The sequence below is a fragment of the Geotrypetes seraphini genome, chromosome 3, assembly GCF_902459505.1.
Source record: "Geotrypetes seraphini chromosome 3, aGeoSer1.1, whole genome shotgun sequence".
Lineage (NCBI taxonomy): Eukaryota > Metazoa > Chordata > Amphibia > Gymnophiona > Dermophiidae > Geotrypetes > Geotrypetes seraphini.
The window spans coordinates 252171281-252194444 of NC_047086.1; the positions used below are offsets into that span (position 1 = coordinate 252171281).

The following is a 23164-nucleotide window of genomic DNA, read 5'->3' on the forward strand; positions in this document are numbered from 1 at the left end:
TAAGCCTGTTAAGAAGCCACCAGCTTCCCGGTCCGTGTCGCAGGCCACTATAGCATCGAGTCCAATCATGCCGGCCAAGTGATAACCTCTCTTAAGACTCACTTCTTTTCCATCGGAGTTACCTTCTACGAGGCGAGCCGAGGCACCTTTGGTACCAGCAGAAAAGCTGACAGTACTGGTGCTGTCTTTTTGGGAAAAGCTGGATGCGTTTTTTCAACTTAGAATTTGGTGACATGTTTCACCTTATGACCTCTGCACTGACTGCTCTGGTACCGGCTCAGCCTGAGCATGGCACTGTGAGGTCTGGCTCTTCGGTACCTCATCGAAGCACCTCTTAACACCGATCATCTCATCAATTCTGCACAGCATCTTCTTGTCATTCAAGTTCATCAAGGCATTGTCGATCATTGCCTTCTCATTCCAGCAAATGTTCTTCCAAGAGGAAACAACATTCTCTTGCAGATGCTTCCCAATGTTACAGGTCTCTAACACTGATCCCATGTAAGAAACATCACTCTTCTCATCATGCTTCTAAACATACCAAGTCTTCCACACTGACTTCGTCCAAAAAGAAGCATCCTCCTGACCATGCTTCTATACATTCACAGTCCCCAACTTCAGCTTCGACTTCATCATCTGATGGGTATCGGTGCAAACAATTCATCTTCACAATCGTATGGAGAAGTCCGCATCTTCAGTTTGATTCAGATGCTGACTTCTCCATTTCCTCTACTGAGGTTTGTGACACGTCTGAGGAAAAATCTCCATGCCGGTCTCCTCCTAGAGTGAAATCTCCCACTGAGAGATTTTCTGCCACCAAATTTATTAGACAATTGGGTAAATATCTCTCTGTCAAACTTGAGGCTGATTCTGCATATAGTGCTGAAATTTTAGAGATGCTACATTATGATCAGCCTCCTAAAGAGCTCTTAAAACTCCCATTGCATGGAATCCTTAAAGAGACTCTTCATAAGAACTGGGAGATCCTTCTCACTATACCTGCGGCTCCCAGAAAGTTGGACTCTCTTTACAAAATCGTCTGTATTCCAGGTTTTGACAAGCAACAGCTTCAGTACCAATCATTAGTAGTGGAATCTACTTTAAAGAAGTCTAATCCATCCAGAGTTTAAACCAGAATTCCCTGTTGGCAAACTGGGTCATTAATTACAATTTCTATTTTTCCTGTTACATGAAACATCTTCTAAAGAAATTTCCTTCTTTTAAGAAATATCTTCTTACTAAACATCTGAAGGAGTTTCAGTCCATTATTCACACTCTCACTCAACTATGGAAGTATATGGTCCTATCTGCTTACAATACTTTTGAATTTCCAGGGCCTCTGCCATGTCTGTAGCCATGAGATGCTTAGCCTGGTTTCAAGTGGCAAATATGGATACTAATTAGAGAATGACATGATAGCAATTACCCACAGCAACCCACCGAAACGGTGTGGGGGGGGGGTAGTGCTCACTGTGGGCACGTGGACAAGGCCATCCACCTCCCCATGGAGCGGTGAATGGCCTTGCCCCGCAGTTAAGGGAGGGAAAGAACGCGGTCAACGATCGCAAGCGGCTCCCTACCTACCTATGGCCAAATCTATCTCCCTCCCCCCATCCCCTTACCTTCGCGGCGCTTTAGAAAAGAAACTTACTGAAGCTGGCAAAGCCTGCCTGTGCCTGCAGTCACGTGTGTGTGGGCGGAAGCTTCTCCTCTAACGCAACTTCCAGTGAAGGGGATGGCGGGGACGGGGCGGTGAAGGGGACAGTGGTCCGGTGATAGGGCAGTGATGGGGACAGATTTTTTTCCTCGTGTCATTCTCTAATACTAATCTCCAGGATAGATTGGCTAATATCCCATATTTGGGGGAAGAACATATTGGGGACTCTATTGAAAATGCCACCCACAATCTCACTGACCATGAGAAACATTGGAATGCTTTGGTCAAATCCAAAACAAGACCAGCTACTATAAAGTCTTTTAAACCTTCCTGTTCTTATCAGAGGCATTTTTCAACTAAACCTTCTGCTCCTGTTAGACCGCAGCAGAAGAAACAGCACAATGTACCCCATAATCTCAACCAGCAGCTCCTCTGAAGTCCACTTAGTCTTTTTGATGGGCTTCTAGAGAGCATAGCCACTGTTCCTTTGTTTTATTCCCTCCCACAGCCAATCAGAGGTCGTTTTCAACTCTATTTTCAGCGATGAGAGTTGATGACCATAGACTTCTGGGTTCTAAGGGTCATTCAGGAGAGGTACACTCTTCATTTCCTCACTGTTCCTCCAGATGATCCTCCAAGAGAGTCTTTTTCAAGCCCTTATCAGACATCTCTTCTTCTTCAGGAAATAGATTATTTTCTCCTTCTCAATGCCATCGAGAATATACCCTCAGCACAGAAGAACCAAGGATTTTACTCCCGCTATTTTTTTGCCCCAAAGAAGACAGGAAGTCATCGACTGATCTTGGATCTCAGAGGCCTTTGTATCCTCTTTTGGATCGCAACAATTGGCTATGCTCTCTGGACCTCATAGAGGCCTACACTCACATGCTATCCATCCAGCTTACAGGAAGTTTCTCAGGTTTCAGGTAGCACACTATCATTATCAATATAAGATTTTACCTTTTGGCCTGGAATCCTCTCCCAAGGTGATCACGAAGTGCCTGGTGGTAGTTGCAACAGCCTTGTACTCTCAGGATGTTCAAGTTTTTCCCTACTTGGACGATTGATTCATCAAGGATATTTCTTCTCAGGGCTTCCTTTTAGCAACCCATCAGACAATACTCGTCCATCAACATTTGGGCTTCGAGATCAATTTTCCCAAGTCACAACTTTGCCCTAACATACGCTCCAGTTCATAGGGGCACAATTGGACACTATTCAGCTCAGGGCGTTTCTTCCCCAGAAGCAGCAATATGCTTTGATTCAGCTCTGCCAGCAAATTTCTTAACTCCTATCCATCTCAGCCAGGCAAATGATGGTCATCCTGGGACACATGGCCTCCACAGTCTATGTAACTCAATTTGCAAGGCTTCACCTCCGGACACCTCAATGGTCTCTGGCATCTCTGTGGTCTCAAGCCCTCGATCCTCTTTTGCAGAACATTACAGTCACGTTGTCTCTTTGACGATCGCTACAGTGGTGGATGAGCTTTTCCAATCTTCCTAGAGGACTGCTATTCCACTCTCCTCCACATCTGAAGGTTATCACCGTGGACTTATCCACTTACGCTGGGGGGTTCATATGGAAGGGTTTCACATTTAAGGTCACTAGTCTTCCCGGGACCAGCACCATCATATCAATCTACTGGAACTCAGAGTGATTTTCAATGCTCTCAAGACTTTTCAGCATTTAGTCTCAGGTCATGTCCTTCTAGTCTGCATGAACAATCAAGTGGCCATGTAATATTTAAACAAACAAGGAGGAACAGGCTCTCTTCTTCTTTGTCAGTAGGCCCAGAAGATTTGGTACAGGGTGATTGCTTGGAACATTTTTCTCAAAGCAATCTATATTCAAGGAAAGCAGAATTCATTAGCAGACAAACTCAGCAGAGTTCTTCAACCTCATGATTGGACAATCAACTCTCCTGTTCTTCATCAGATTTTTTCTTAACGGGGAATGCCTCACATCGACCTGTTTGCATCTCCCCCAAATCACAAGTTGCCCCACTTCTTCTCCAGACAGTATTCGACTCATCACTTGGATGCGGACACTTTCCTACTGGATTGGACACATCAGTTTTTCTATGCATTTCCTCCCATTCCTCTGGTCCTCAACAAACTTGTCAAACTCAAACAGGAATCAGCCACCATGATTCTTATAGCTCCTCGATGGCCCAGACAGCCTTGGTTCCCCTTTCTCCTTCAACTCAGTTCCATGGAACCAATAACTCTTCCAATTTTTTCTTCACTTCTAACACAGTGTCAAGGATCTCTTATGCATCACAATCTTTACACCTGACAGCTTGGTACCTATCGGGTTGAGCTCAGCTGATCTCCATTTTTCTCAGCCTGTTCACCTCTTCTCGGAAGCTTTCCAGAAAACTGTCAAGTTTTTCTTCTTGGTGTACCCTGCATCAGCAGAATCCAAAATCCATCTTTGTCTCCTCAGTACTGGATTATCTGCTTCACTTCTCTGACTTTGACCTCAAATCTACTTCCATTCAAGTCCATCTCAGTGCTATCAATGCTTTTCATTAACCAGTGGATGGAAAATCTCTCTCTGCTCATCCATTAATTTCCAGATTTATGAAAGGTCTTTTCAATGTCAAACCACCTCTTAAGCCACCTTCAGTGGTTTGGGACCTTAATGTGGTTCTTGCTAAATTGATGAAGCCTCCTTTTGAACCAATGTCTATGGTTCATTTAAAATACCTTGTGTGGAAAGTAGTTTTTCTCTTGTCCCTAACCTCTGCTTGAAGATTAAATGAACTTCAATCGTTAGTAACGGATCCACCTTTCATAGTGTTCCATCATGATAAGGTTGTGCTTCACACTCATCTGAAGTTCCTACCAAAGTTCATCACTGATTTCCATCTCAATCGATTGTTCTTCCAGTATTTTTTTCCTAACCCTCATTCTCATCCTGGTGAAATAGGTCTTCATTCTCTGGACTGCAAATAAGCACTCCTATAGTGGGAGGGGCCTTAGGTGCCTGGACCAATCAGGCCCTAAGATCCTGTGGGTTGGGCAGGGGAGGGGTGTGCCCGCCTCATTTGGAAGGAGGCTGGCCTGCTGGCCGGACATGCGAGGAGCCTTCCGGTCCAACTTGCAGGTAAGCCCAAGGGGGGTTCCGGGGTGGGGGGGTTCGTAGGGGGGGGGCTGGTAGAAGGGATTCGGTACCCTCCTGCCATGATCGTCGGGAGGGCCATTTGGGGGTACGGCAGGAGGGGTTGGGTACCCTCCTGCCACTATCTTCAGGGGGGTCAGGTTCTGTCGGCAGAAGGGGTTGTGCACCCTACTGCTATGATCACTGGGGGGAGGGGAGATTTGCGGCCATAGCCGCAACTGCTATACTAATCACGGCAGGGAGATCCTTGCCGCAATTAGGTATAGCGGCCGCGTCTACATTCCATGTAGGCCAGCATTTTGCTAGCCTACATTGTAAGCGTCTCCTTTTCTGCTAGGGAGACGCTTAGGGCCGACTAGGTTTGCTTAAGGCTACTTCTTAGTCTTAGGCGAGTGCTCATTGTTTGATTTGGTCACGTCCTCAGCTATCAGTATCCCTGTTTTTCCTTTTTCTTTATATTACTATGATTTTCTTATTGGCTCACTGTTTACATCTTGGATTTATGAATTGAGGACTTGAGGAGGAGATTATGATTATTTTTGCCTTGATTATAATTAATATTTACTTGGAATGTGTTTTTTTCTTTAATGCCTCTCCTTTCTGTACAAGTATATACTTGACTGTTTATTTGAAAATTGATAAATTTTTTTAAAAAAGGATTGACTGTGCAGGATTGATCAGTACTAGTCTAGCTTGTTTAGTTTTACAATGGGTGTATTGATGTTGTACTGCTCACTGCAGTTTTTCTAGGTACACTCTTGTGCGATGTGTGGATTGTTTCTAAAAATCATGTTTTTCATACAGATGGGGGTATCAAAAAAATTATGGGCCCAGGGTGTCCCATATGCTGGGTAGGCCACTGTGCTGAGGTTTTGCTTTTTCTCTTGGAAAAAAAATGACACACTTGTGACATCGGCATCTCCCCTTTCTCTCTCTGTGCTACTAATTAAAAATAATAAATAGTAATACCATTTATTGGCAGCAGCGAGAAGGGGGCAGTGACTGCCGTGCAGGGCAGGAGAAGGAGGAGGAGGCAGTGGCTGGAAGTGGCACAGGGCATAGTTCCGCAGGCTGCTCTGGGGAGGACTAGATTTTAAAGTGAATCCTGTGGTGATGTCTTTGGCTGGTTACAGCCTGGAGATCAAGGCGAGCTGCAGGTAAGTGAGGATCTGCCCAGGGATTGTGTTATGGGATCCGGGGAGGGCGGGAGCTGCAGAAAGGTAGGTGATCCTCCTGTCTAGGGAACGCTGGCTGCAGACGGGGTGGTAGATGGGGATGTCGTGTTTAATATAGTAACATAGTAAATGACGGCAGATAAAGACCTGAACAGTCCGTCCAGTCTGCCCATAAGTTATACCAAATATATGATTAGATTAACTAGACTCTTCCTTGGGGGCGGGGCAGGGCATGGGTCGGGCATGGGCAGGGATAGGGGGCCAAGTGTACTTGTGTGCCTAGGGGCCCTCGAAGAATTAATCCTGCCCTGTCTCTTCCTTGCACTGCAGACAGTGGCGTACCAAGGGGGGGCGGGAGGAGCGGTCCGCCCCGGGTGCGAGCCCTGAAGGGGTGCTCCGGCGTCCGTTCCCCCCCCTCCCCCGATGTCTGGTTCTTCCTCTCTGGCCTCCCCGCACCATTAAGAGTACCGAAGCAGCCTGCAGCAAGATCGCGATGTCAGCGATCTTGCGCTGCTTCATGCTGTCCTCTGCCACGGTCCCGCCCCCTCCACTGACGTCAGAGGAGGGGGCGGGTCCTCGGCGGAGGACAGCACAAGAAGCTCAAGATCGCTGACATCGCGATCTTGCTGCAGGCTGCTTCGGTAATCTTAATGGTGCGGGGAGGCCAGAGGGGAAGAACCGGACGTCTGGATGGGGGGGTGGGGGTGGGGAGCGAGCGGTCCTTCGGGGTGGGGCGGGCAGGCAGGCCTTCAGGGGGAGATGCAGGCCTTAAAGGGGAGGGGGGGACAAGCCTTCATGGGGGGAAGTCAGGCTTTTGGGGGGGGGACAGGCAGGCAGGCCTTCAAGGGGGGGACAGGCAGGCAGGCCTTTAAGGGGGGGACAGGGGGTGGGACAGGCCTTCAAGGGGGGACAGGCCTTCAAGGAGGTGCAGGCCTTCGGGGGGGTGCAGGCCTTCTGGGGGGGTGCAGCCTTCGGGGGGGGTGCAGGCCTTCAAGGGGAGGGACAAGCCTTCAGGGGGAGATGCAGGCCTTAAAGGGGGGGACAAGCCCTCATGAGGGGAGACAGGCTTTCAGGGGGGGGGGGACAGGCAGGTAGGCCTTCAAGGGGGGGGACAGGCAGGCAGGCCTTTAAGGAGGAGGACAGGGGGATGGGACAGGCCTTCAAGGGGGGGACAGGCCTTCAAGGGGGTGCAGGCCTTCGGGGGTGTGCAGGCATTCAAGGGGGTGTAGGCCTTCAAGGGGGGGACAGGCCTTTGGGGGGGACCCTGGTGTAGAAGTACACAGAGGGAAGGGGGTGTTCAAAGAGATGTGCATATGCCAGACTTTGGGGGGGAAGAAATAATGGGTCTGAAAATAGAGGAGAGGGAGAGAGATGATGGACCATGGGATTTAGGGAGGGAAGGAACAGAAAGGGAGAGAAATTGGACACAAGGGATGGTTTGGAGGAGGGATAGAGATACTGGATTGGGAAATAGAGATACTGGTAATTGGGAAAAGAAAGGGAGAGATGGTGGGCCCTGGGGTGGTGGGGAAGGAGGGAGAGATGCCGGATGAAAGGGTAGTTAAGAAAAGGAGGGAGATGAAAAAAAGGAAAGATACCAGACTTCCTGGGGAGGGAAGGGAAATGGAAAGGGAGGACAGAGATGGCAGATGGATGGTTAGCATGAAGAAAGAAGGAGACCCTGGCAAGCAAGTTATCAGAAGACAACCAGAGCCTTGGACCAACAAGATTTGAAAAATAACCAGACAACAAAAGGTAGAAAAATTAATTTTATTTTCTGTTTTGTGATTACAATATGTCAGATTTGAAATGTGTATCCTGCCAGAGCTGGTGTTAGACCGCAAACGTGAGCTAGGATTTAACAGAGAGAGGAAAAGTCCTTTTTGTTTCTTTATTTTATTTACACCACAGCGCCAGTGTGGTTAGGAGAAGCCAAAGGGGGTGAAAAAGCTATAAAACCCACCAGGATTTTTGAAAAAAATCACCTAACTGTGCAGAAAAATCGAATCGAAAAACCAATTTAATAGGCTGAATCGAAATTTTTCTTCCTGAATTGGGCAGTTTGCGCTACTGTCTCAGACTTTAGGACCTGGGATTGGGGAGAGATGGCATCCTCAGTACTTTATAATGCAAGTGAAATGAGGATTTGGTCAGACTTTTGAAAGGTCTGCAGAAGAAAAATATTGTATAGGCCGGGGACATGAGACAGCAGGAAATGGGAACTTTTCTTCCTTCTATTTTTGTGAATGGAAAGGCTGAGGATGTCAGAGAGTTCAGTTAAAATATGTGCTTTATAAAAAAAATATAATAATGTGTTTTATAAAGTTTATAAGCATTGCTGGCCTACCCAATGAGGTGTTCCTAGTGGTGGTGGTGGCAGTGTGTCAATGTGTTGAGAGGAAGAGGTGGTCTGGGAAATTCTCCTGAGCAAACTCCGGGCCCATTTCCACCCCCCAGTTAGTCCACTCCACTCAACTGGTTCACACACTGAGTGGGTCTTTGGGTATTGTACCTAGGTAGTTGTTTTGGGATCTCTTCCAGTGGTTTGTCAGTATCTCCTTGTGGTCCAAGGAAGGAAACTTTGTTAACCTTAGCATTGACCTTTTGTAACAGTGCTGCTTGTGTGGCATTAGGCTATCTAGTGATCGAAAGAAAAAAAAAACCTTTGCACATTTTTGCACTATAGGTGGATGTATGAGGAGATTCACATTTCCTGCACAGCTAAGTCCGTGTGAAGTTCCCTTGTGTTGTATTTGACATCTAGCAAGGTCTCTGTTTGGAAGGAAAGATCTAAGCTTAAAAATGAAGTGGCCAGAAGTTATGGTAAAAGCAGATAGCTTAGCTGGTTTTAAGAAAGATTTGGACAAATTCCTGGAGGAAAAGTCCATAGTCTATTATTAAGACATGGGGAAAGTGTCTGCTTGTCCTGGATCGGTAGCATGGAATGTTGCTACTCGTTGGGTTTTGAGCAGGTACTAGTGACCTGGATTGGCTACCATGAGAATGGGCTACTGGGCATGATGGACCATTGGTCTGACCCAGTTAGGCTATTCTTATGTTATGTTCTCATCTGTAGGGGTCTTTGGTTTCACTTCTTATTTTAATGTATTTTTTTTCTGGGAACTTATCAGTGTTTTTTATAATGGGAACAAAAATGGAAGAGAATTAATGTGTGTGGAATGGGGGGGGGGGTAACTAATTTCTTCAGCTAAATAATTAAATCCACCTCAACCAGATATAGGAGAACTCGCACAACATTCACACACCCTCCAACCAAAAACGTCAAAAGAAAAAAACTGTTCGACAACCTCCTAACACTCGACCCCCAACTCTACAACCTATTGACCTCGACCACAGACTACAAAAGCTTCAAAAAGAAATAAAAACCCTTCTATTCAAAAAACACATAAAACCGAACTAACACAATCAGAACTGTCCCAAGCATCACCTGCAACTACTCCATACGTACTTCTGATGTCATGACAATTCAGACATAATTTATGTTATGTTATGTTTGGAATAATGGTTTCATATATGAGGTTCAATAAAAGAATATTTTCACTCCCTGTTTCTATTCTGACCATTTATACCATTTCATGGTTATTACAAAAAATATTTTTTACATGGAGGGTGGGTGTCAAAAAATGATGGGCCCCGGGTGCCACATACCCTAGGTACGCCACTGCCTGCAGATCCTGCAATTGTGTGGCTTTAATAAGATCTTTAACATATAATGCTACTCCCCCTCCTTTTCTTCCTACCGTGTCTCTCCTGAACAGATTATAGCCCAGTATAACTACATCCCAGTCATGGAATGGATGTTCAATGCCTTATAGGTGTTGAAGGTTCTGAAACCAGATAGATGCTGCCCTTCCTGGGGTCAGAATTGAAATATCCTGGTACTGAATATTGTGCACCTTGCCTTAGCCCTCTATGTTTAAGAGGGCACTCTGCTCTTACTCCCAGCGTGTTCTGTCAACCAATTTTGGATACTATTTAAAGGAGGCCAGATGGCGCTGCTAGAGCCAGAATGAGAGGGCTGGGGTGTACTCAGGTAGGGTTGCCAAATTACCCATTTGGAAATCCGGACCCCCTAGACCCACCCAGTTCCATCCATTTCTGTCCCATCATTTCCCAATCCCGCTGCCAATCCCACCCTAACCCTGCCCACATTGCTTGCCGGGTTTTCAAAAGCCATCCGGATCTCCAGACGTTCTCAAAATGAGGGCATTTCTGGGGAAACCTGGATGTCTCATAACCCTACAGTCAGGTATCCCTCAAAGCTACACAAAAAGCAAAACTGTGTTGCAGCTGGTGTAACTGCAGGCAGAAGCGTTTTGCACTTCTTTTACAGGATGTCTGAAGTTAATTTACATTCTGGGTTACAGTTGAAAAACTCATGTCCAAGAAACATGGGGAGAGGACAATAATCTATAGTGCACCTTGGATTCATGTTAATTTTGAACCCAAGCATTTTCTGGTAGAAGACAGATTCCACCTTTTCAACAGTGTCACACTTTAGTCCATCCAGAAGGTATCTTCTCCTGCTGCAGGTTTAGAAATATTAATGGAAGGAGGAGGAGCTACATCCTGCTGCACTGTTTAAAAGACAGTAACATTAACTTGCCTAGGAGAGCGTGTGGCAGTGTGGTTAAATTTACAGCCTCAGCACGCTGAGGTTGTGGGTACAAACCCAGGCTGCTCCTTGTGACTCTGGGATAGTCTCTTAACCCCCCCCCCCATTGCCCCAGGTACATTAGATTGATTGTGAGCCCCACCAGGACATGCAGGAAAAAATGCTTGAGTACCTGAATAAATTCATGTAAACCAGGGATACCCACATTTTTTTGGGCTTGCAAGCTACTTTTAAAATGACCAAGTCAAAATGATCTACCTACAATAACATTTTTTAAAAAACACAAAACACACTACACAGAGAAAATGTTAATTATCATTGGAATTCAGATTTTTTTTCAGAGGTCAAGGCAGATGACTTTAAAATATGCAATGTCACCTCAATAACAACTATACTAAAATAGACAAATATACCCCCTCCCCTTTTACTAAACCACAATAGCGTTTTTTAGCACAGAGAGCTGCACTGAATGCCTTGCGCTACCCTCAATGCTCATAGGCTCCCTGCGCTAAAAACTGCTATTACGGTTTAGTAAAAGGGGGCCACAGTGCAAAATATAGGCAGCAGATATAAATTCTCAAAATTGACACATTTTGATCACTAAATTGAAAATAAAATCATTTTTCCTACCTTTTTTGTCTGGTGATTTCATGAGCCTCTGGTTGCACTTCCTTCTTCTGTAAAGCCAATATTTCTTTCTTTCTTTCTCTCTCCCCCTGCCTGCATACCTTTCTTTCTCTCTTCCCCTGCCCTTCTCTTTATTTCTGCCTTTCTTTCTCTGTCCCCCTGCCATCGTGCCAATTTCTCCACTTCCCCGATTCTTTTCCTATCCCCACCCCCAAACCACCAATGCGATTTCTCCATGCTGCTTCCACGAGCCAGGCCTGGCGTTGCCTTTGCGATCTTTTTCTCCCTGCTGCTTCTCCAAGCCATGCCTGGTGTGTACAAGTGCCGGGCTCACAAGATTTCACCTCTGATGTCAATTCTAACGTTGGGGAGGATCTTCCAGGCCAGCCAGGCAGCGATTGGCTGGCCCAGAATTTCTTCTCCAACGTCAGAATTGACGTCAGAGGTGAAGTCTCGTGAGTCCGGCGCTTGTACACACCAGGCCTGGCTTGGAGAAGCAGCAGGGAGAAAAAGATCACAAAGGCAACGCAATCGACTCGCGTTGCCTTTGCAATCTACTGGTCGATTACGATCGACCATTTGGGCACCCCTGATGTAAACCATTCAGAGCTCCCCTGGGTGAACAGTATAAAAAATTTAATAAATCTGAATTATTAGTTTCAATAAGGTTGACCAGGTTACTGAAATTCTAAATCCAAAGTATTGTTGTTCTTTTTTTTTTTTTCCTCTGTGTGATAAGCAGTGGCGTACCTAGGGGGGGGCGGGCCGCCCCGGGTGCCAGCCCTAAGGGGGTGTTCCCGGCCTTGCCGTTCAGTCCCCCGCCACCCCCGAAGGACCGCTCGCCCCACTGACCTTCCTGCACCACCTGTGAAGCAGCCCGCAGCAGGATCGCGAAGTCAGCGTCAGCATCCCTGCGCTGCTTCCTGCGCCGCGATCCCGCCCCTCCTCTGACGTCAGAGGAGGGGCGGGACCGTGGCGCAGGAAGCAGCGCAGGGATCGCTGACGCTGACTTCGCGATCCTGCTGCGGCTGCTTCATAGGTGGTGCGGGGAGGCCAGGGGGGCGAGCGGTCCTTCGGGGTGGGTCGGAGCATCAGGCCTTCAGGGTGGGGCGGGCGGGCAGGCAAGCGATGCCTCTGACGTCGGAGAGGAAGTTGGTGCAGTACTAGAGAAGCGTACGGGAGGAGGAGCTCTGGTTTTCTGATCTTCCCGTCTGCTGCACATAGAGGAACAGAGAAAGTCAGCTATGCAAGGTCTGCCCTGGAGAAGCCATCTTAGTGCCTCTGTATTTCACAGATTTAAAAAAGCAAAAACCCAGAAACTAAAGAGTTTTCTTATTTATATTCTTAGAAAACCAAGGGGCCTAAAGTTCACACACAAAAATCTATGCTGTACATGTAAATTTTCAAGGGGGAGGGCGTGACAGGCAGGCAGGCAGGCAGGCAGGCCTTCAAGGGGGGACAGGCCTTCGGGGGGGGGGGGGGGTGCAGACCTTCAAGGGGGGCAGGCCTTCAAGGGGGGCAGGCAGGCCTTCAGGGGGGTGCAGGCCTTCGGGGGGGGGGTGTAGGCCTTTGGGGGGGTGCAGACCTTCAATGGGGTGCAGGCCTTCAAGGGGGGGAACAGGCCTTCAAGGGGGGAAAGGCAGGCAGGCCTTCAAGGGGGGGACAGGCCTACAAGGGGGGGAGAAGCTACAAGGGGGTGGTACAAGCCTTCAAGTGGGGGACAGGCCTTCGGGGGGGGGGGGGGTGCAGACCTTCAAGGGAGTGCAGGCCTTCGAGGGGGGTGGTGCAGGCCTTCAAGGGGGTGCAGGCCTTCAAGGGGGGACAGGCCTTCAAGGGGGGAAAGGCAGGCAGGCAGGCCTTCAAGGGGGGGGGAGAAGCTACAAGGGGGTGGGACAGGCCTTCAAGTGGGGGACAGGCCTTCGGGGGGGGTGCAGGCCTTCGGGGGGTGCAGACCTTCAAGGGGGGGACAGGCAGGCAGGCCTTCAAGGGGGGGACAGGCCTACAAGGGGAAGGGACAGGCCTTCAAGGGGGGTGCAGGCCTTCAAGGTGGGACAGGCAGACCTTTAAGGGGGGACAGGCCTTTGGGGGGGGACCATGATTTAGAAGTACACGGGGGGAAGGGGGTGTTCAAAGAGACATGCATATGCCAAACTTTGGGGGGGGGGGGAAGAAATAATGGGTCTGAAAATAGAGGAGAGGGAGAGAGATGATGGACCATGGGATTTAGGGAGGGAAGGAACAGAAAGGGAGAGAAATTGGACACAAGGGATGGTGTGGAGGAGGGATAGAGATACTGGATAGGAGGGTAATTAGGAAAAGAAAGGGAGAGATGGTGGACTCTGGGATGGTGGGGAAGGAGGGAGAGATGCCGGATGAAAGGGTATTTAAGAAAAGGTGGATCTGTGGAGGGAGATGAAAAAAAGGAAAGATACCAGACTTCCTGGGAAGGGAAGGGAAATGGAAAGGGAGGACAGAGTTGGCAGATGGATGGTTAGCATGCAGAAAGAAGGAGACCCTGGCAAGCAAGTTATCAGAAGAAAACCAGAGCCTTGGACCAACAAGATTTGAAATATAACCAGACAACAAAAGGTAGAAAAATTAATTTTATTTTCTGTTTTGTGATTATAACATGTCAGATTTGAAATGTGTATCCTGCCAGAGCTGGTGTTGGACTGCAAACGTGAGCTAGGATTTAACAGAAAGAGGAAAAGTCCTTTTTGTTTCTTTATTTTATTTACACCACAGCGCCAGTGTGGTTAGGAGAAGCCAAAGGGGGTGAAAAAGCTATAAAACCCACCAGGAGTTTTGAAAAAAATCACCCAACTGGGCAGGAAAATCGAATTGAAAAACCAATTCAATAGGGCTGAATCGAATCAAAATTTTTTTTTCCTGTATCTGGCAGCATTAGTTTGCGCTACTGTCTTAGACTTTAGGACCTGGGATTGGGGAGAGATGGCATCCTCAGTACTTTATAATGCAAGTGAAACGAGGATTTGGTCAGACTTTTGAAGGGTCTGCAGAAAAAAAATATTGTATAGGCCGGGGACATGAGACAGCAGGAAATGGGAACTTTTCTTCCTTCTATTTTTGTGAATGGAAAGGCTGAGGATGTCAGAGAGGTCAGTTAAAATATGTGCTTTATAAGAAAATATAATAATGTGTTTTATAAAGTTTATAGCATAGCTGGCCTACCCAGTGAGGTGTTCCTAGTGGTGATGGTGGCAGCGTGTCAATGTGTTGAGAGGAAGAGGTGGTCTGGGAAATTCTGCTGAGCAAACTCCGGGCCTATTTCCACCCCCCAGTTAGTCCACTCCACTCAACTGATTCACACACTGAGTGGGTCTTTGGGTGTTGTTTTGGGATCTCTTCCAGTGGTTTATCTCCTTCTGGTCCAAGGATTGGACAAATTCCTGGAGGAAAAGTCCATAATCTGTTATTAAGACATGGGGGAAGTGTCTGCTTGCCCTGGATCGGTAGCATGGAATGTTGCTACTCTTTGGGTTTTGACCAGGTATTAGTGTCCTGGATTGGCTACCATGAGAATGGGCTACTGGGCATGATGGACCATTGGTCTGACCCAGTTAGGCTATTCTTATGTTATGTTCTCATCTGTAGGGGCCTTTGTTTTCACTTCTTATTTTAATGTATTTTTTTTCTGGGAACTTATCAGTGTTTTTTATAATGGGAACAAAAATGGAAGAGAATTAATGTGTGTGGAATGGGGGGGTAACTAATTTCTTCAGCTAAATAATTCAATCCACTTCAAACAGACATAGGAGAACTTGTGCACCATTCACACACCCTCCAACCAAAAACGTCAAAAGAAAAAAACTGTTCGACAACCTCCTAGCCATTCGAGCTGCAACACTCGACCCCCAACTCTACAACCAATTGATATCAACCACAGACTGCAAAACCTTCAAAAAGAAATAAAAACCCTTCTATTCAAAAAACACATAAAACCGAACTAACACAATCAGAACTGTCCCAAGCATCACCTGCAACTACTCCATATGTACTTCTGATGTCATGACAATTCAGACATAATTTATGTTATGTTATGTTTGGAATAATGGTTACATATATGAGGTTCAATAAAAGAAAATTTTCACTGCCTGTTTCTATTCTGACCATTTATTCCATTTCATGGTTATGGCAAAAAAAAATAAAAAAAAAAAAAATTATTTACATGGGAGGGGGGGGTCAAAAAATGATGGGCCCCGTGTGCCACATACCCTAGGTACGCCACTGGTGATAAGTTATAGCCTATTTTACTGCCCCTCTGGCTGTCATTCTGCAGGGAGTCCCCGCGCTGACGTCTTCTTCTCTGCCGGTCAGCCCACACGGGAAGAGAAGAGCGTGTCATAAGGGGCGGGACCGGCAGAGAAGGAGAAGACGGCGTTGTAGGGGACTCCAGTAAATGCATAGCAGCAGCTGTGGCAATCAAAAAAAAGAGGAGGTCTGCTGTTAAGGTGGACCAGGATCCTGGAAAATCCTGCAATTTTACCAGGATCTCAATACAAGTCTATGACGATCCTGCAAATCCTGGTTTTACCCAAACCCGATTCTCTGGTCCTATCATACGAGACCTGACCCATTTACAGCAAGTTAAGCCATGTTTAAGCTAACGAAAAAAAATCCATAAAACATCATAAGATAATTTCCCTTTTAACAAATAATAATACTCTACCATTAAGTAAGTTATATGATGGAAAATAGACCACCACTTAGCCTCTGACGTTGTCTGCTATGTTAGAATGGAATCAAAACTGCGTGAAATTTACCGGCGGGTTTAGTGCTGTGACGCATGCAGTAGCACACATGCGCAATAGACTAACTTCTTTTCGCGCCCTTTTTTGAAACCGGGCCTTAGCTCTGCTTTACGCATGCGTCACAGCACTAAACCCTTTAAATTTCGCCCTCGAGTTTAGTTCCAATTTTGATTCCACGCTAGAGCCAGCAGAGGGTAAGTGTTACGCTATGTTCCATTGGTTTTGGCTTAGTTTTAAAATTTTCCCTTTACTGATTGACATTTACGTTGCAATTTTCTGGACTTTTGTTTGGAACTTGAGCGGATATTTAAGTACCACGGAAATTGAATTTATTCTGTACTATGGTTCTTGTCAGTGGCGCACAAGAAGCCAGCGCGCCGACAATTCGGCGTAAGACAGAAGTGCGAGGGGGAAAAAGTAATTTGTAAAGAGCTCAAACGGTGGGTTTGGGGTAGCAACCCCCCCCCCCAACTTTATTAGTTAGTGTTCGCAAAACGGAATTTTTTCTGATTTTTTTCGGGGAAAGTTCCGGTTTCGCCCCCCCCCCCCCACACACACACCCACTCCCGCAACGGCAGCCATCCCAAACCCCAGCCGGAGCTCTTTAAAAATTATTTTTCCCCCGCCGCTTTTGTCTTAAAAATCGGCCCACGATTCGGTGACCAACCCTTCAACTTTTGCCTTCAGATCTCCTAAAGCAGGACGGCAGCGCTGCCTCTTGCTGGCTGTCCACTGCCGGTGTCGCTCCTGCTTTGAAGGGCAATGGGGAGGGTCAGTCGGGAAGTGCTGCAGCGGCCTCTGGCTTTCTCCCTGGCCTCACGCTCTTAACTAAATTACCAGTAGGTGGTCACATGACATACCAGTGATCTTTACGTTGGACACTTGCTTCTGTTTTTTGCTTTAACGTTATTTTTTTCATTTAGGTTTATACCCGCCACTGCGAGCGGCTCACTAACTTATAATTTGTTTCGCTCCAGTGCAGCAGGGTCTGGGTAAAAACCAGGATTTGCTGGAGTCCCCTACAACGCCGTCTTCTCCTTCTCTTCCGGTCCCGCCCCTTATGACACGCTCTTCTCTTCCCGTGTGGGCGGACCGGCAGAGAAAAAGACGTCAACGCGGGGACTCCCTTTAGTTTACAATGACAACCAGACGGGAATAAAAATAGGCTTACAACTCCGTCTTTTCCTTCTCTGCCGGTCCCGCTCCTTATGACATTTTCTTCTCTTCCTCGGTGGGCGGACCGGCAGAGAAAAAGACGTCAACGCGGGGACTCCCTTTAGTTTACAATGACAACCAGACGGGAATAAAAATAGGCTTACAACTCCGTCTTTTCCTTTTCTGCCGGTCCCGCCCCTTATGACATTTTCTTCTCTTCCCGTGTGGGCGGACCGGCAGAGAAGAAGACGTCAGCGCGGGGACTCCCTTTAGTTTAGAATGCAAACCAGACGGGAATAAAATTAGGCTTTCAAAAGTAGGAAAAATGATTTTATTTTCAATTTAGTGATCAAAATGTGTCCGTTTTGAGAATTTATATCTGCTGTCTATGGCCCCCTTTTACTAAACCGTAATAGCAGTTTTTAGCGCAGGGAGCCTATGAGCATCGAGAGCAGCACAAGGCATTTAGTGCAGCTCTCTGTGCTAAAAAACGCTATTGCGGTTTAGTAAAAGGGGATAGGGTTAATTTGTCTATTTTAGTATATTAGCATATTTTAAAGTCATCTGCCTTGACCTCTGAAAAAATATCCGAATTCAAATGATAATTAACATTTTCTCTGTGTACAGTGTGTTTTGTGTTTTTTAAAAAATGTTATTGTTGGTAGATCATTTTGACTTGGTCATTTTAAAAGTAGCTTGCAAGCCAAAAAAGTGTGGGCACCCCTGGTTTACATGAATTTGTTCAGGTACTCAAGCATTTTTTCCTGCGTGTCCTGGTGGGGCTCACAATCAATCTAATGACCTGGGGCAATGGGGGGAGGGGGGGTTAAGAGACTATCCCAGGGTCACAAGGAACAGCCTGGGTTTATACCCTCAACCTCAGCGTGCTGAGGCTGTAGATTTAACCACAGTGCCACACGCTCCCCTAGGCAAGTTAATGTTACTGTCTTTTAAACAGTGCAGCAGGATGTAGCTCCTCCTCCTTCTATTAATATTTCTAAACCTGCAGCAGGAGAAGATCAACACCTTCTGGATGGACTAATGTGTGAAACTGTTGAAAAGGTGGAATCTGTCTTCTACCAGAAAATGCTTGGGTTCAAAATTAACATGAATCCAAGGTGCACTTTAGATTATTGTCCTCTCCCCATGTTTCTTGGACATGACTTTTTCAACTTTAACCCAGAATGTAAATTAACTACAGACATCCTGTAAAAGAAGTGCAAAACGCTCCTGCCTGCAGTTACACCAGCTGCAACACGGTTTTGCTTTTTGTGTGGCTTTGAGGGATACCTGACTATAGAGTTATGAGACATCCAGGTTCCCCCAGAAACGCCCTCCTTTTGAGGACGTCTGGAGATCCGGATGGCTTTTGAAAACCTGGCAAGCAGTGGGGGCAGGGTTAGGGCGGGATTGGGACATGATGGGGCAGGAATGGGTGGAACTGGGTGGATCTAGGGGGTCCGGATTTCCAGATGGGTAAACTGGTAACCCTAACCTGAGTACATCCCAGCCCTCTCATACTGGCTCTAGCAGTGCCATCTGGCCTCCTTTAAATAGTATCAAAAATTGGTTAACAGAACATGTTGGGAGTAAGAGCAGATTGCCCTCTTAAAAATAGAGGGCTAGGGAAAGGTGCACAATATTCTGTACCAGGATATTGCAATTCTGACCCCAGGAAGGGCAGCATCTATCTGGTTTCAGAACCCTCAACCACCTCGGGAAAACATCCATTCCATGCACTCTTTCCCCATCAGAAGCACAGGATATGCCAGGAAGTGTCAGGATTTGCAGTATATCCAGGATCTAGCAGGATCTGTCAGGATCCTGCAATTCTGACCCCAGGAAGGGCTGCCTCAATCTGATATCAGCACCCTCAACCACCTATAAGGCAGAAAACATCCATTCCATACACTCTTTCCTCATCAGAAGCACGGGATATGCCAGGATGTACCAGGATCCTGCAATTCTGATTCTAGGAAGGGCTGCATCTATCTGATTTCAGCATCCTCAACCACATATAAGACAGAAAACATCCATTCCATGCACTCTTTCCACATCATAATCACAGGATATGCCAGAATGTACCAGAATCCTGCAATTCTGACCCCAGGAATCTATTTGATATCAGCATCCTCAACCACCTATAAGGCAGAAAACATCCATTCCATGCACTCTTTCCCCATCAGAAGCACAGGATATGCCAGGATATGTCAGGATTTGCAGGATACCCAGGATCTGTCAGGATCCTGAAATTCTGACCCCAGGAAGGGTTGCATCTATCTGATATCAGCACCCTCAACCACATATAAGGCAGAAAACATCCATTCCATACACTCTTTCCTCTTCAGAAGCACAGGATATGCCAGGATGTACCAGGATCCTGCAATTCTGATTCTAGGAAGGGCAGCATCTATCTGATTTCAGCACCCTCAACCCAGAAAACATCCATTCCATACACTCTTTCCTCATCAGAAGCACAGGATATGCCAGAATGTACCAGGATCCTGTAATTCTGACCCCAAGAAGGGTTGCATCTATCTGATATCAGCACCCTCAACCACATATAAGGCAGAAAACATCCATTCCATACACTCTTTCCTCATCAGAAGCACAGGATATGCCAGGATGTACCAGGATCCTGCAATTCTGATTCTAGGAAGGGCTGCATCTATCTGATTTCAGCATCCTCAACCACCTATAAGGCAGAAAACATCCATTCCATGCACTCTTTCCCCATCAGAATCACAGGATATGCCAGAATATACCAGGATCCTGCAATTCTGATTCTAGGAAGGGCTGCATTTATCTTACATCAGCATTCTCAACCACCTATAAGGCAGAAAACATCCATTCCATGTACTCTTTCCCCATCAGAAGCACAGGATATGCCAGGATATGTCAGGATTTGCAGGATACCCAGGATCTGTCAGGATCCTGCAATTCTGACCCCAGGAAGGGTTGCATCTATCTGATATCAGCACCTTCAACCACATATAAGGCAGAAAACATCCATTCCATACACTCTTTCCCCATCAGAGTCACAGGATATGCAAGAATTTACCAGGATCCTGCAATTCAGACTCTAGGAAGGGCTGCATCTATTTGATATCAGCACCCTCAACCACCTATAAGGCAGAAAACATCCATTCCATACACTCTTTCCTCATCAGAAGCACAGGATATGCCAGGATGTACCAGGATCCTGCAATTCTGATTCTAGGAAGGGCTGCATTTATCTTACATCAGCATTCTCAACCACCTATAAGGCAGAAAACATCCATTCCATGCACTCTTTCCCCATCAGAAGCACAGGATATGCCAGGATATGTCAGGATTTGCAGGATACCCAGGATCTGTCAGGATCCTGCAATTCTGACCCCAGGAAGGGTTGCATCTATCTGATATCAGCATCCTCAACCACCTATAAGGCAGAAAACATCCATTCCATACACTCTTTCCTCATCAGAAGCACAGGCTATGCCAGGATGTACCAGGATCCTGCAATTCTGATTCTAGGAAGGGCTGCATTTATCTTACATCAGCATTCTCAACCACATATAAGGCAGAAAACATCCATTCCATGCACTCTTTCCCCATCAGAAGCACAGGATATGCCAGGATATATCAGGATTTGCAGGACACCCAGGATCTGTCAGGATCCTGCAATTCTGACCCCAGGAAGGGTTGCATCTATCTGATATCAGCATCCTCAACCACCTATAAGGCAGAAAACATCCATTCCATACACTCTTTCCTCATCAGAAGCACAGGATATGCCAGGATGTACCAGGATCCTGCAATTCTGATTCTAGGAAGGGCTGCATTTATCTTACATCAGCATTCTCAACCACATATAAGGCAGAAAACATCCATTCCATACTCTTTTTCCTCATCAGAAGCACAGGATATGCCACAATGTACCAGGATCCTGCAATTCTGACCCCAGGAAGGGTTGCATCTATCTGATATCAGCATCCTCAACCACCTATAAGGCAGAAACATCCATTCCATACACTCTTTCCTCATCAGAAGCAAAGGATATGCCAGGATGTGTCAGGATTTGCAGTATATCCAGGATCTAGCAGGATCTGTCAGGATCCTGCAATTCTGACCCCAGGAAGGGCTGCCTCTATCTGATATCAGCACCCTCAACCACCTATAAGGCAGAAAACATCCATTCCATACACTCTTTCCTCATCAGAAGCACGGGATATGCCAGGATGTACCAGGATCCTGCAATTCTGACTCTAGGAAGGGCTACATCTATCTGATTTCAGCATCCTCGACCACATATAAGGCAGAAAACATCCATTCCATTCACTCTTTCCTCATCAGAAGCACAGGATATGCCAGGATGTAACAGGATCCTGCAATTCTGATTCAAGGAAGGGCTGCATCTATCTGATTTCAGCATCCTCAACCACCTATAAGGCAGAAAATATCCATTCCATGCACTCTTTCCCCATCAGAAGCACAGGATATGTCAGGATTTGCAGGATACCCAAGATATGTCAGGATCCTGCAATTCTGACACCAAGAAGGGTTGCATCTATCTGATATCAGCACCCTCAATCACATATAAGGCAGAAAACATCCATTCCATACACTCTTTCCTCTTCAGAAGCACAGGATATGCCAGGATGTACCAGGATCCTGCAATTCTGATTCTAGGAAGGGCAGCATCTATCTGATTTCAGCACCCTCAACCCAGAAAACATCCATTCCATACACTCTTTCCTCATCAGAAGCACAGGATATGCCAGAATGTACCAGGATCCTGTAATTCTGACCCCAAGAAGGGTTGCATCTATCTGATATCAGCACCCTCAACCACCTATAAGGCAGAAAACATCCATTCCATACACTCTTTCCTCATCAGAAGCACAGGATATGCCAGGATGTACCAGAATCCTGCAATTCTGATTCTAGGAAGGGCTGCATCTATCTGATTTCAGCATCCTCAACCACCTATAAGGCAGAAAACATCCATTCCATGCACTCTTTCCCCATCAGAATCACAGGATATGCCAGAATATACCAGGATCCTGCAATTCTGAACCCAGGAAGGGTTGCATCTATCTGATATCAGCATCCTCAACCACCTATAAGGCAGAAAACTCCATTCCATGCACTCTTTCCCCATCAGAAGCACAGGATATGCCAGGATATGTCAGGATTTGCAGGATACCCATGATCTGTCAGGATCCTGCAATTCTGACCCCAGGAAGGGTTGCATCTATCTGATATCAGCATGCTCAACCACATATAAGGCAGAAAACATCCATTCCATACACTCTTTCCTCATCAGAAGAACAGGATGTACCAGGATCCTGCAATTCTGATTCTAGGAAGGGCTGCATCTATCTGATTTCAGCATCCTCAACCACCTATAAGGCAGAAAATATCCATTCCATGCACTCTTTCCCCATCAGAATCACAGGATATGCCAGGATATGCCACAATGTACCAGGATCCTGCAATTCTGACCCCAGGAAGGGTTGCATCTATCTGATATCAGCACCCTCAACCACATATAAGGCAGAAAACATCCATTCCATACACTCTTTCCTCATCAGAAGCACAGGATATGCCAGGATGTACCAGGATCCTGCAATTCTGATTCTAGGAAGGGCTGCATCTATCTGATTTCAGCATCCTCAACCACCTATAAGGCAGAAAACATCCATTCCATGCACTCTTTCCCTATCAGAAGCACAGGATATGCCAGGATTTGCAGGATACCCAGGATCTGTCAGGATCCTGCAATTCTGACCCCAGGAAGGGTTGCATCTATCTGATATCAGCACCATCAACCACATATAAGGCAGAAAACATCCATTCCATACACTCTTTCCTCTTCAGAAGCACAGGATATGCCAGGATGTACCAGGATCCTGCAATTCTGATTCTAGGAAGGGCAGCATCTATCTGATTTCAGCACCCTCAACCCAGAAAACATCCATTCCATACACTCTTTCCTCATCAGAAGCACAGGATATGCAAGAATTTACCAGGA

General features: G+C 46.5%; 1 long non-coding RNA gene across 1 annotated transcript in view; it reads right to left on the reverse strand.

Annotated features, from left to right (window-relative positions):
* Positions 1-16042, reverse strand: part of LOC117356379 — a 36831-nt gene extending 20789 nt beyond the window's left edge. Inside the window, exon 1 of the long non-coding RNA XR_004538631.1 lies at positions 15912-16042. This is a non-coding gene — a long non-coding RNA (uncharacterized LOC117356379). The remainder of the gene's footprint in view (positions 1-15911) is intronic.
* Positions 16043-23164: the final 7122 nt, after the last annotated feature.